Source organism: Panicum virgatum, chromosome 1K (genome assembly GCF_016808335.1).
Source record: "Panicum virgatum strain AP13 chromosome 1K, P.virgatum_v5, whole genome shotgun sequence".
NCBI lineage: Eukaryota > Viridiplantae > Streptophyta > Magnoliopsida > Poales > Poaceae > Panicum > Panicum virgatum.
In genome coordinates this window covers 29,487,689-29,501,268 of record NC_053136.1, presented here as the reverse complement: position 1 = coordinate 29,501,268, position 13,580 = coordinate 29,487,689, and the positions used below count along the sequence as shown (strand labels likewise).

Sequence of the window (13,580 nt, the reverse complement as noted above, 5' to 3'; positions counted from 1 at the left end):
GAAGATCTTATCATAAAAAAGATAATGGTGCAATCAGAATTTAATTTGGATGCACGATTTAAGATTTATAGATTTTTTAGTACAAACTCTTCTCAAAGATAATGGTGCAATCGAAATTCAATTCTGCTGAAGGCTGGGTTAAACTAATTAAATATGGTATCAATAGGAGAGAGTAAAGTAAGCAAACTTTTGGTGAGGGTGTGGGATTGGACAAGGGTGATGTTTGGTTCTTTCATGAAAAAATTGGGATCGAACTCATCCCACCAACCAAACACTACCTAAATGAGTGAGTGGAGTAAAATATGGTGTGTGTAGAGAAGGTCTGACAAGCCTACAAAGGGTGGCCAGTGTAATTATGTTGCAAGTGCGCACAGTAGACACACGCATAGAGGCTTTTAGTGCGCTGATGGAGATAATGTCAAGTGCTTTTGCTACACCTATGGCGGATCAGTACATCCTTGTAGACATAGAGGATGGTTCTGGAATCCATCCCGACATATATTAGCGAATATTTTTTTGCGAGGAAATATATTAGCGAATATGAGCACGTACATGATCTAACATAACTAAATGTTAGCCAAAACATAGGAAAAAAATATAAGGGCATAAAAAATAGGATTTGAATGAGTTTCACAACGGTGAATTTTATTTTATCAAATAATTATTCACATTGTGTTGGAAAGCTATATATTTTTGTCACAGCTAAAGCTTAAACACCAATATGGAACCAACCATTGCTCTCTCATGGAAAAGCATAGTTATTGCTATATTTTGTAGAACATGTGTCTGATTCTGCATTGACTCTGGCCGGCTCCAGATTCAGCCACTGAAGCATTCATCAAACATGGCACCATGGACAAGCACCAGGATATTGACATGATGTACAAGGAGGATTATGACGGGAACGATGACCACCGCTACCGGGCGTAAACTGCTTAGGAGGACGATAATCTACAACAAATGATACTATTGTTAGGGGACTACATGCAGCCATGAAATCGAGATTATGCTCCAAATCCAATAAAATCATGTAATACTTTTTATTTGGAAGAAAAAAACCCTTATCCAAACAGAACAGAAATAAACACCACAAAGCAACACACACTTTGCCAAGGCATGCCACTGCAACTGTATAGGCCCAAAATAAAAGGGCTTTGGGTATGGGAATTGCTCTAATACACTTAGGTTTGGATTTGAACACCCATCCTTCTAGTTTTCAGATAAGCCATATAAACCATTACATGTGGTCTGCGGAGGTTTGCCATTTCAAACCTTTTGTAATCTATTAACAGCATATGTGGAACTAAATTTAAAGAAATAGTCCCCACCAAAATGCTTGACATGTTTCTTCAAGGCAAAATAGGCAAAATCGTCCTTGAACTTTTGACAAAGGGTCAAATTCGTCCCTGTACTTTTGTTTGGACCAATTTAGTCCTCCAACTATGATTCTCCGCTTCAGTTATGTCCTTCATCCAAACTGTTGTTAGTAACACCGTTAAATAAGCAAACGTGCACCGGAAAAAGACCCATTTGCCCTCCCTTCCAGCGCCCCTTCCCCGCCGTCAAAAAAGAAAAAGACAGCGCCCATTTGCACATGAGATGTGTTTTATTATCGGGTACTTTGAACATGAGACATGTGTTTTATTATCTGATACTTTGAAAAAGAGACATTTAGTAACTTTTAATTTGTAATGGCTTTTATTTTTTTTGCAGAAGTAATGTCTTTTATTTGATCATGAGATATTTGTCTTATTATCTGCTAATTTGTAATGGCTCCGGTCCTACGTTTGCTGATTTAATAGTGTTACCAACAGTAGTTTGGATGAGGGACATAACTGAAGCGGAACCATAGTTGGAGGATTAAATTGGCCCAAATAAAAATACAGAGATGAACTTGACCCTTTGCTAAAAGTTCAAGGACGATTTTGCCTTTCTTCAACGCCTTTCTTCAACTACTATAGGTCAATTTATTTTTTGCGAGGAAATGAAGCTTGTTTTCGATTTGGGGTTAAATGGGACCTCTGATGCTCTGCCCCCCCCCCCGGCGCTGCATGTAGCGTTAGCGTTGTGAAAATTCAGCAGGTGAAGCGCACTGAGCATGAAACCGAGTCCAAGTACCTGGCAGGAGTCAGGGGGGGTGTCTATTCATCACTTTGTGCGATTTGCCGTCGATCCATCGCAGAAGCTTCCGGTGCCGCGCCCCCGCCTTCCCCCGCCTCCCACGGCTCCGGCGCCGCCGCCGGCGCCTCCGCCGCTGCCCTCCGCCGCCGCCGACACTAATCAGCTCGGACCCGCGCTCCCCCGCCCGGTGCCTGGCCCACCGCATGTCTCCCCGCCGCCCCCGGCCGGCGGCGTCCCCGCCGCCGACCGCCGCCGCCCACAACCCGCCTCCGCCGCCGGGCTTCCCTACCCCCCTCCCCCCTCTTCTAAGGTCGCCGGAGGCCACAGGACCCGGCAACCCGGAACCCCGAAGGGCCCGAACCCTGGCGGAGCTCGCCGGGGAAGATGAACAGGGCCGCCGCCGGGCTTCTGCGATAGCTCCGCTCCCACCCGCGCGCGCGATGAATAGCTTTCCCCGGAGTCAGGGGCAGCGGCAGGCCACCGTGGAGGGCCTTCCCTGATTCGTGCTTACCAGATGTGGCACATAATTGGAGTTATTAATAGGCCAAAAGGGGCAGGGACTTGTCAATTTCACAACAGAATTAGTGATGAAGGAGGATTTCTTGGACCGACGGTGGCACATGCACATCCCGCCGGGAATGCGACATAGATAGGAGGTTAGCTGCGGCAGGGATATGCATCGCCCGCGCTGCAAATTATGTATCCATCATCTAAAAAGAAATTAAATGGGCTATGGGAGTGATTTCAGCCCACAAAGCGTGAAAGACTATTGGGCAGCCGAAGTAGATTGAATTGATGGAAGATGCTGCTGCCATGTGCCAATGTCTACCGTTCCGCATGCTGTAAGTTAGGTGTTGGGCTCATATGTGTCTACCGATCTTTATATTTTTTTCTTTTTCTATTTTTCTAACTTTTTATATTATCTATTTTCTTTTTTTTCTATTTTTGCGATGTAGATGCATTTTTCTGTGTATAACTAATTTGTTCGCAATGCCAAATCATTTGTTCATTTTGTAGATTAAATTGTTCCGTGATGTTGATTTATTTGTTCGCGATATTCATCTTTATTATTTATCCTATACAGTTAAATGTTCGCGATGTATAATATTTTGTTCGTTGTACATCATTATTTGTTCGTAATGTTTAACTTTTTGTTCGTAAAAAATAATTATTTATTCGAGTTGTTAAAATATTTGTTCCCAGTAGTGGAAATTCATTATGAAGTATTAGAAAAATATTTTTTCAAATATCATGCAAACATAGGCAAGTGTAGTCTTGTTTTGAAGATTTTATTATAAGAAACATAATGGTGCAATCCAAATTTAATTTGGATGCTTGGCTTAAGAGTTATAGCTTTTTTAATTTCGAAATTGCATGCATGTGGATGATGTCACCACTTTTGTCTATTTTTGCATGTATGTACAGATTCGCTACAGGTAACAAGCGCAAAAATTAAATGGGCCGGCCCAAAATAATATATTTAGTACCGACCACTCATCCGCTTAGGTGATGGTTTGCAAAATCATCACATGAAGCGACGTATAGTGACACCCGGTTAGCCGCACTTGTCTGCGTCCATGCCGATACAGTCAATTGAGTCAACTGGAAGAGAGAGAGAAAGGGGTGCCTTAGATGGAGGAGAGAAATTGTGGCACGCTTAGAGCAAGTAGTATAAGCGGAGCAAGTAGTATAAGCGGGAAGGAGCCGGCTAAATTTGACATGGAAGATAGAGAAAGTAGAAAGAGAAGGAAGTGGGCGATTCACCGGACGTCGGCAAAAAGCGAGCGGATTGCCTTCCACCACCGATCCCTGCACTACCATTGGTTGACATGGCAGAGAGACCATTAAAGATGGCAGGACCCACCACCACCAACTCACGGAGCTAGACTTTCTTACCGCTGGCAGCAGACTGAGCCATTAGTATTAGCCTTGCTCTTATGCTGTGTAGCGACAGGGTAGGAGATTGGGTGCAGTTGCGATAGGTGGAGAACTGGCAGTGCGGTAGACGTAGCGGGAGGAGCAAGCAGGTGGATGCTGGCCACAGTGATTACCGGCGTCTGAGCTCAAGGCTGCGTGATTTTCGGTGGAGAAGACAAGTCCAACGAGAGCTTTCGGAGTAGTTGGGGGCAATTCTAGCCTTTCGGAGTAGTTGGGGGCATTGGGGGCAATTCTAGCCTTTCGGAGTAGTTGGGGGGCAATTCTAGCCTTCTAAAACTGACTCCAACAATAGAAGGCAAAATGGGACATGCAATCCTTCATTTGCATCATCTACAGTAGATACATTTGCATCCTTCGTTTGGTCATCTCCAACAGCTGAGACGCAAATCGCAGGTCCTCTTCTCCGCGCCCACGCCGACCGCCGCCGCTGCCCACGCCGAGAGAGGAGGGACCTCCATGGACGCCCAGGCTCGCCGTCCTCCACCGCCGCGGCCTCCACCGAGCCGCCAGGAGAGAGGGGGCGGACCGGCGACGAAGCCGGAGCTCGTTGGAGCTCGTCCGCCCAAGACCGCAGCGGCGCGGAGCTCGCGTGCCCGCGGGCGACTCCCCACCGGCGGCCACGGCGACTCCCCACCGGCGGTCTCTGCACGGCGCTTCCCTCCCCCCACGGCGACTCGCCACCGGCGGTCTCTGCACGGCGGCTCCCTCCCCACCGGCGGTTCCCTCCCCCCGATGGTTCCCTCCCCGGTGGCCCTCTGCACGGAGGCGGATGCTCGGGACGGCAGTCCCGGCGGCCTTTTGCACGGCGGCGCTCGCGTGCCCCTACGTGGAGGCCGCGCGGGGCCATGGCGGAGCAGAGGCCGCGGCCTCGGAGCTCCCTCCCGGCCGCCCTCTGCACAGCGGCGGACGCCCGGGACGGCGGTCCCGGCGGCTCCCTCCCCGGCGGTCCTTTGCACGGCGGCGCTCACGTGCCCCAGCGTGGAGGCCACGCGGGGCCATGGCAGAGCAGAGGCCGCGGCCCCGGAGCTCCCTCCCGGCCGGATCCGCCTCAGGCCATGGAGGTCCGGCGGCGGCGGCTCGAGTAGAGATCCGGCGGACCCTCTCTCTCTCCCCCTTCCTGCTACGGCGCGGCGGCCCTCTCTCTCTCTGGTCTTCCTCCTCGCCGGCCGCCTCTGTTCATCGCGGCAGCCCGCGCCGCGCCACGCTTCCGCCTCCGCCTCCAGCCCGCGCCGCGCCTCCGCCTCCACCCCGCGCCGCGCCGCGCCTCCGCCTCCGTCCGGCGCGGCAGCCCCATGCCGCCGCGGGTCCCAGAGCAGCAGCATTTGCAATCGAGGAGAGAGGGATTGCAATATTGCATCGCCTCTCTCCTCCGATGCACTTTGCCTCTTGACGATGCGTGGTCTGTTGGAGGAGATGCCTCATATGAACAGTGTCGTTTGGATAGGCAAAATGCATTTGGCTGCCGTTGTTGGGGTCAGTCTAACGTCCTGGGCCCTGTTTGAAGAATTAGACAAGGAGTTAATTTGAGAACTACTCCCTCCTTCCTCGTTTATAAAATATAGCGCAATATGGCACGGTCTTCCAAACGATACTTTAATCATTTATTTATCATATACTTTATCACTTATGATTATAAATTTATAATCATTGTAAACTATATTTGATTACGAATCCAATCATATAAAATTTATATTATAAAAATAAAAAAATAATAGTTAAATTATTGGTCAAAGATAGAAATATTTGAATCTTGATATGCATGTGTGCCTTATAAACGTGGAAGGAGTAATGTTTAGCCGTTATTTTATCCCTCAAAAGTTGAGCCCCTAGAGTTGTTTGGATCCATGGGCTAATTTGACTTTAATCCATGTTTCCTAATTATTGTCACTCCTTTTCACATGCAAAGGCCACTGGATCGGAATGGCATCGCCACGAAGGACAAGCGGGGGTGGCGCGGATGGGGCCGGCGGCGGCGGTGGGAGGTAGCGGCGCCGCGGATGGGAGGCGGCAGAGCGGAGGTTAGGCGGCGGTGGCGCGAATAGGGGGGGGGGGGAGGCAGAGGTGGGATGCGGGCGGTGGCGAAGTTTGGGGCGCCGGTGCGTGTGGGAGGTGGCGGTGGCGCAGACGGCGGTGCCATCGGGGGTGGAATCGCCAGGGACGCGATGCGGCTCGATTGGGGGCCCCACAGATGAGTCAATGCGCCTGGTGGGTTGGGGGCAAGTTTTTTTTTTTTTGGGCTCCATGTCAAATTAGCCCAAGTAAGTACCCCTTGGAGGGGCTAATTTTTTTTGGGTGGGTTTAATTCACTTTAGACACAAATTAGTCCACCTGTTTGGCTCCTTGAATCTATCTTGGGGCTAAAAATGTTGGGGTTGGGAGGGGGTAAAAATTAGACCCGGATCCAAACAAGAACATGGAACTGTTTATAGTTCCCTTCCACGCATAACCATTTACAGGATCTATAAATTGGTGGTTGCCACAAGATCCTTGATCTCGAGAATAGTACTTTAGTTGACATATATTTAATAGGTGGGTTCTACTAGACCGTTAATTTTTTTCTAAACGGAAATAACAATAGTTTAAAGCCAAAAATGGATTTAAAATGTTTTGAGTTATGACAGAGTCCAAAAGGAACCACACTATGGTAGCTGGTCCAATGATCAATATTTATAGTACTATTGCTAACATATTCTTATCAGGTGGGTCCCACCGGAGCGCCTACCCTATTTGTGTTATACAGAAAATAATAATGGTTTAGAGCCAAAAATTAGTTTTAACATGTATTGATAGGTACACTGACAGGGAGCCTCGGAGGAACCATTAACATGTGGATCTCACGTTAAGTTTATCATTTTTTAAAAAAGATTGCGTTAACTACTACCGTTATATGTCGGGTCTTATTTTCAAACGAAAAAAGGCCTTCGGCAAGGGGGTCTTTTATCTCCATTACCTTTTAATGTTGATGCTGACATGTTAGCAATCCTCATAAAAAAGTGAGGAATGATGGTCAGATATACGAAGTGATACCACATCTAGTCGATGGTGGTTTATCTATTTTACAATATGTTAATGATACAATACTTTTCATGCAAAATGATCTAGAGAAAACAATTTACATGAAGTTATTACTTTGTGCATTTGAGCAACTTTCAGATCTTAACATAAATTTTCATAAGAGTGAAATATTCTGTTTTGGTGAGATAAAAGAATCGATCGCTCGCTATATAGAACTCTTTGGATGTAGCCAGGGTGAGTTTCCACTCAAGTATTTAGGGTTTCCTATTCATTTTAGGAAATTGTAAAATACCGACTAGAAACAAGTTGAAGGCCATTTTGAAAAATATCTGAGTAGCTAGAAAAGGCAAACATTTATCTACGGGTGGGCGGCCGACGGTGATTAACTCAGTTCTTAATAGCTTACCCATGTATATGATGTTGTTTTTTTACAATCCCAAGAGGTGTGCTTAGAAAATTGGATTATTTTCGGTCAAGATTTTTTTTGGCAAAGCAATCATAAAAGAAAGTATCAACTTGCTAAATGGTATATTTTGCGCCAATCTAAAAATCAAGGGGATTAAGAATTCATGATCTTGATATAAAAAAACACTGCTTTGCTAAGTAAATAGATCTTTAGACTGCTCACCACAGATGGGACATGGCAGCAGTTATTGCGCAATAAATACATTAACACTAAATCTTTGTCACAAGTTCGATGGAAAAGTGGGACTCTCACTTTTGGGCTAGTCTAATGAAGGTGAAACAACAGTTCTTCCGTTTTAGGACTTTCGTAGTTAAAGATGGGTCACAAATAAGGATCTAGGAAGACAAATGGCTAGGTAATGCAACACTACATGAGCAGTATCCTTATCTGTATAACACCGCTCGCCATAAAAGTCACAGTGGCAGAAATTTTTACCACCCCATATATCAATATCTCATGGCCTAGGGATCCCATTGGCGATAAGTTAACAACATGGAATGATTTAGTTTCGCGTATCGCTAACATAGTATTGAGTCAAGAATAGGATGAATTTTTCTGGAATCTCCACCCTTCTGGCAGTTCTTCCTAGAATCTCATTATTTAGCTATGATTCATGCGGATGTCCCCAACTTGAATAAACGTCTATGGAAACTAAAAGTTCCTCTAAAATTCAAGATTTTTCTTTGGTATTACAAAGAGGTGTGGTGTTGACAAAAGATATTCTAATCAAGAGCAATTGGAAAGGTGACAAGAAGTGTTGCTTTTGCTCTAGGGACGAGACGATTCAACATTTTTTTATTGTCATTTTGCTTGTGCAATATGGTCTATCACACATGCGACTTCAGGTCTTCTGCTGCCTCGTAGTATAAGCAAAGAAATGAAACTGCTAGCCCTGCTAGGAGCCGCTACTACTTGTTGGTTGTTATGGCTTTGTAGGAATGATTTAGTTTTTGAAAAAAAATTTAACCCTTCTCCTTTGTAGGTTATCTTTTCAGTTATCCATTGGCTTCGTTCATGGATTATACTATAAAAACCAGCTTTAGAAGACTTGGTTACAATAGCATCGCAATAGTTGGCTCTTGCGGCCAAGAATTTTATTTTACCCAGGTACATGGGTGACGGTCTAGTCTACGGAAGGACAGTCATTATTAGCATCTCTGTTCATCACTATTTATCACTTTTTTTAGGCTGTGTGCATCCTTATATTGCAGAGGTTGGGAATGTTCAAACTTTTTGGGTCAACTCGATGTAAAAACCTTGAATTAATAAAGTTTCACTTATCGAAAAAAACTACTACAGTTAGAAGTTATTTAAGACCGAAACTTGCAATATTATACTAAGTTAAATTTGCTCATGCCAGATTGAGGTCGTGGTTCCATGGAATATCTAGTAGGCACGTAGACGAAAGTTTAGTAGAAACTCATTCATCAATCTAGCTACTAAATATGAAAAGGTACGGTGGTGGTTTGAGACAAGTTTTCACTCACCAAGCCTTCGATCTACCATGTTTGTCGTATGGTCATCGCTTTGATGGGCGATCGGCGCCAAGGCCAACGCCACCAGCAGCAGCAAGACGATGATGCTCGAAGAACGCGCAAAGCTTGCTCCAGCACGCAGCGGCGGTACGGTAGCCATTCTCTCCAGTTGTGAAAACCAATAATACCGTGGTCACCCCCTATAAATCCCACACCCTTGGCAACCGTGTTGACCCACACAGGTCGTCGTTCCTCCCTGCCTTCCTGGTGTCTTTCCTCGGTGGAAAAATGCGGCAATAATTCCGTTACTACTAATAGGTAGCTTTGTGCGTGCTAACAATTCCACTCACCTATATATACAAGACAACCCACAAGAAACCACGCACTCAAACAAGTCATGATCTCAGAAATGCAAAGTCTTTGTTCCATTCTTGTGTTTTTGTTCCACTCTTGGGCAGCCGCTTCCAAATTACAACGAACTCGAAAGAAACCACTCCAAACAGGTAGAGGTGGGTCAAAGTCTTTGAGTAGTAGGCCACCTCTGCTGTAAGCCACGGTGTTCTTTTGTCGTTCAGCACTTACTCGCCGACTTATTTGAATTGGACTGACAGCAGAAGACTTACAAAAGCACTAGCCACTGGTCATTCAAAATAAGGACATGTCAAAGGTTTAACCATTTCTTCGTAATGGTCAAAAAGGTTCCATATTGATCTGGGCACGAGCAACCAAGGTCAGCATCAGCAGCAGATCGGAAAAGAAGCGCACAATCAAACGGATCTGGACCTCACCGCATAGCTAGAGCGAGCAGAGGTAATGCAGGTGAAGAGCTCCGGCCGGCGAGAGCGCGGTAGGAGCACGACGGCGTCGGCCGGCCCCGCCGCCCGACGCACCGCTGTTGGACTCCTCCGCCGAAGCTCTCCCTCCCGACGGCGGCACGATTTTGCCCTCTCCAAACCCTACGCCGCCTCCACAAAGAGCGAAAGCAAAATGAAAAGGAGGAGCGGTGAGAACGGGCAGCGTCCCGTGGAGACTGGGCGAGGGGACCCCGGCGGGACCCAGATGCAGGTGAGGCGTTGCGGCAGGAGCGAGACCCACACGGAGGGGAGGCGGTGCGGCAGACCGGCGCAGCCCACTCGCAGCGAGAGCGACGCGGGGAAAGGACCGAACCGCCAATCCACGGCTCACGTCGGGCATCCTCCCTCCACCACGTGTCGTTCCGAGAGCGGCCGGGTGCCCTCAACTCTCCCTCCCCAGGGTGGATAGGAGTAAGAGTATTTGTTTCAATAGCATTATACATACGACCCTCGTTGCGTTTTACATGCCCTTAGTTTGTCCGTCCCACACCATCGTCCTATTGATAATTGCTAATGATACCAGATCATTTTTGTTCCAATGAAGTCTTCGCATACATTGACCTGTGAAGTTGCTCATATTCATCCGATCGATGACACCTTTTTATTTTAGTTTAAATCGACATGGTGCAGGCAGAGACGATGAACGAGATCAGCGAAATGATAGATGCGCGCAGGCGGCAGTGAGAAACCAGGCTCTGAGCTCAGGTGGTGGTGTGCGATGCGATGGGATGCGCGGCACGGTGCTCCAGCTCGGCTTGCGCAAGGTAAGGGTGCTGGCTAGTCTGCGTGCTATAGGCGCGGCACTTGGATCAGCTCAGCTGTGCGACATCTGACGTGCAGTGCACGCATCAGACGTCCAATCACCTAAGATGTACCAGTCGCGTGGGAATTCTGCTGAAGGGTTAAACTAATACGGTATCAATAGGAGGAGAGAGTAAAGTAAGCAAACTTTTGGTGAGGGGTGAGTGGAGTAAAATGGTGTGTACAGAAAAGGTCCGATAAGCCTACTACGGTGGTTGCAAGCGCAAACAGTACACACATAACACATGCATAGGCTTTTAGTGCGCTGATGGAGATATGCCCAGTGCTTTTGCTACACCTATGGCGGGTCAATACATTCTTGTAAATTAAACATATACTCCATCCGTCCTGAAATGTAAGTCATTCTAGAATTTAAAATTTGTCTCCAAATATAAGTCATTCTAGGTTGAGAGTGGACCCAACCATCTTAATTGTGCATCGTTTTCAGATCTTTTCTAATAGATTGACGTGCATATAACCATGTAGAGGGAGATACATGTGGGAGAGGTGCATGTAAAAGGGCATGCTATTGTAATTAGCATATATTTAGTTACACAAATAGAGTCCCAATGTTTAATAATTAGGGGTAGAAGAGTCTTTTCTATATAGTCATAATCTGTCCTAAAAACTCTAGAACGACCTACATTTTAGGACGGAGGGAGTATGATGGTTTTGGAATCCATCTCCGCATATATTAGCAAATATGAGCATGTACATGATCTAACATAATTAAAAGTTAGCCAAAACATAGGAAAACAATATAAGGACGTAAGAAATAATATTTGAATGAGTTTCACAACGGTGAATTTTTTATCAAATAAAGATTCACATTGTTTTGGAAAGCTATATAATTTTGTCATAGCTATAGCTTAACGACCAATATGGAACAAACCATTGCTCTCTCACACAGTTATTGCTATATTTTGTAGGAACATGTGTTTGATTCTGCATTGACTCTGGCTGGCTCCAGATTCAGCCACTGAAGCATTCATCTAACATGGCACCATGGACAAGCTCCCGGATATGAACATGGTGCACAAGCAGAATTATGAGGGGAACGATGACCACCGCTAGGCCAGCCACTAGCCGGAATAGGATAATGATAATCTACAACAAATGATACTATTGTGAGGGGACTACATCCAACAAATCGAATTTGGGACTAAAAACCACAATAAAAGGCATGCATTGCAACCGTACAGGCCCATAATAAAAGGGTTTTGGGTAAGGGAATTGCTGTAAAACACTTAGGTTTCGATTTGAACACCCATTCTTCCAGTTTTCAGATAAGCCATGTATATGAACCATTACGCACTATGTGAAAAGCGTTTTTATGTAACGTGTCATTGGTAACGGGTTTTTATCAAAGTCTATTACCTTTAAGTACATATCAAGACGCCTTTCATTTTGGGCCGACCCTCCTGAGCACGGCTAACGCCAACATTGATTTTGGCGCTGGAGAAATCCAGCTCAATATCAATGGCCAAGAAGAAAAGTTAACCTTCAGACCGAAGGTCGAGAAGGAAGCACAGGTAAAAGTTCTCAAATGGGTGCCCAAAGCTAACCATGCACCTAGCTTAGCAACTAAGCTTAGCAACTAAGTACTAAAGTTTAATACTTAAGCACCTAGCTTAGCACTTGGATTATGAAAGCAAAGAGCAACAGAGGAAGGGAGAGCTCGAGGGCGCAGCGTGCAACTCGAGTTTGGGGCAAGGAGCAGAGAGGAGGTCACCTGGTCTTTTATAGGCGCGCTCGGGCGTGGCGTTGGCGCCGGGCGGCACTGGCCCCCGCCGGCCGGCATGGGGCTGGCAACGAGTGGGCGTGGCTCGGCCACGACAGCGTGCGCCAGGCGGTGGTACTGCCGCGCGGCCGCACCGACGGGACGGCGGCGTCGACAGGGCGCCGGGCAGCGCAGTCCGGGGCCGGGCGGCACGGCCGGTCGGCCGTGAGGCGTCAGCGTGCCGGGCTAGGCCGTAGTGGCCCTGGTCGACCACGCAGGCGTGGAGACCGGCGCCAGTGCATGCCCGTCCCGTCGGAGGGGGCAGGAGCGGACGAGGGGCGCCGGGCGGCAGCCAAAGGGCCGGGCGGCAGTGCCGCTGCATACCCCTGCTCTCCTCCTTTTCCTTTATGCTCGTGAGTGATAGCCAGTACTTTGCCCTAATTTTGAAGTTCTGAAGTTAATTGAATTTGTTAGAATTTATTAGGTTTTGTTTGGATTTATTTAGATTTCGTGTCATTCTCTAGGATTAAGTAGTGTCATGTGCAGGTGGCAGGGCGACCGCTATGGAGTGGCGTTAACCAGCATTGGATCACGGCTGCGTGGGTGCTTGTCTGAACGGCAACTTGGGTGCCCGCGCAGTTCCGAGGAGCCGAGCAGATTTCATGCAGCAAGAGGCTGTATTCTTTGTGCAATTGATATGAGATGTTCTTAATTAATTTACGTTTCGGTTTTATTAATAATTTCCCTGGTACCTAATATTCACTGTATTTATCTACATTTATTGTCATCCACATCGATCATTGAGTTATCAGCTTGCATGTATTTTGTCTTGTCTGCAGTTCTAAGATGTTACTACTATTAGTTGGCTCGAGCTAGTATGTTGTGACACCACTGTCCAGTGTCCACTTGTCTGTTGCACCCACCTGCTCCACCCGCTCTAACTAAACAGCAACTTGGTGCAGATTCCTTGCATTGTAGCCACTTCATACGATATAGTGTGGTTGCAGGGTAGCTGTAGATCTTGTCGTGATTCGAGTGGCACAGCTTCGTGGATGCCACGGTAGCTCCAATCATAATACTGTATATGGTTACGTACATGCACCAAACCGGCCAAGGCCAAAGTATATATAATTGTCATAAAGTTAGACAGACACGGCTTCTGATCAGGTTTTCTTTTTTTGGCCCTTAAC

General features: G+C 46.8%; 2 long non-coding RNA genes across 2 annotated transcripts; both read right to left on the bottom strand.

The window, feature by feature from the left end:
* Window positions 1-626: 626 nt before the first annotated feature.
* Window positions 627-9,285, bottom strand: LOC120652572. Its single transcript, XR_005666608.1, has 2 exons — window positions 9,028-9,285; window positions 627-951 (listed from the first exon to the last, which is right to left on the bottom strand). It is a non-coding gene; the product is annotated as an uncharacterized LOC120652572 (long non-coding RNA).
* Window positions 9,286-11,182: 1,897 nt separating this feature from the next.
* LOC120652553 lies at window positions 11,183-12,776 on the bottom strand. The gene is made up of 2 exons (XR_005666606.1): window positions 12,048-12,776; window positions 11,183-11,777 (listed from the first exon to the last, which is right to left on the bottom strand). It is a non-coding gene; the product is annotated as an uncharacterized LOC120652553 (long non-coding RNA).
* Between the last annotated feature and the right edge of the window lie 804 nt (window positions 12,777-13,580).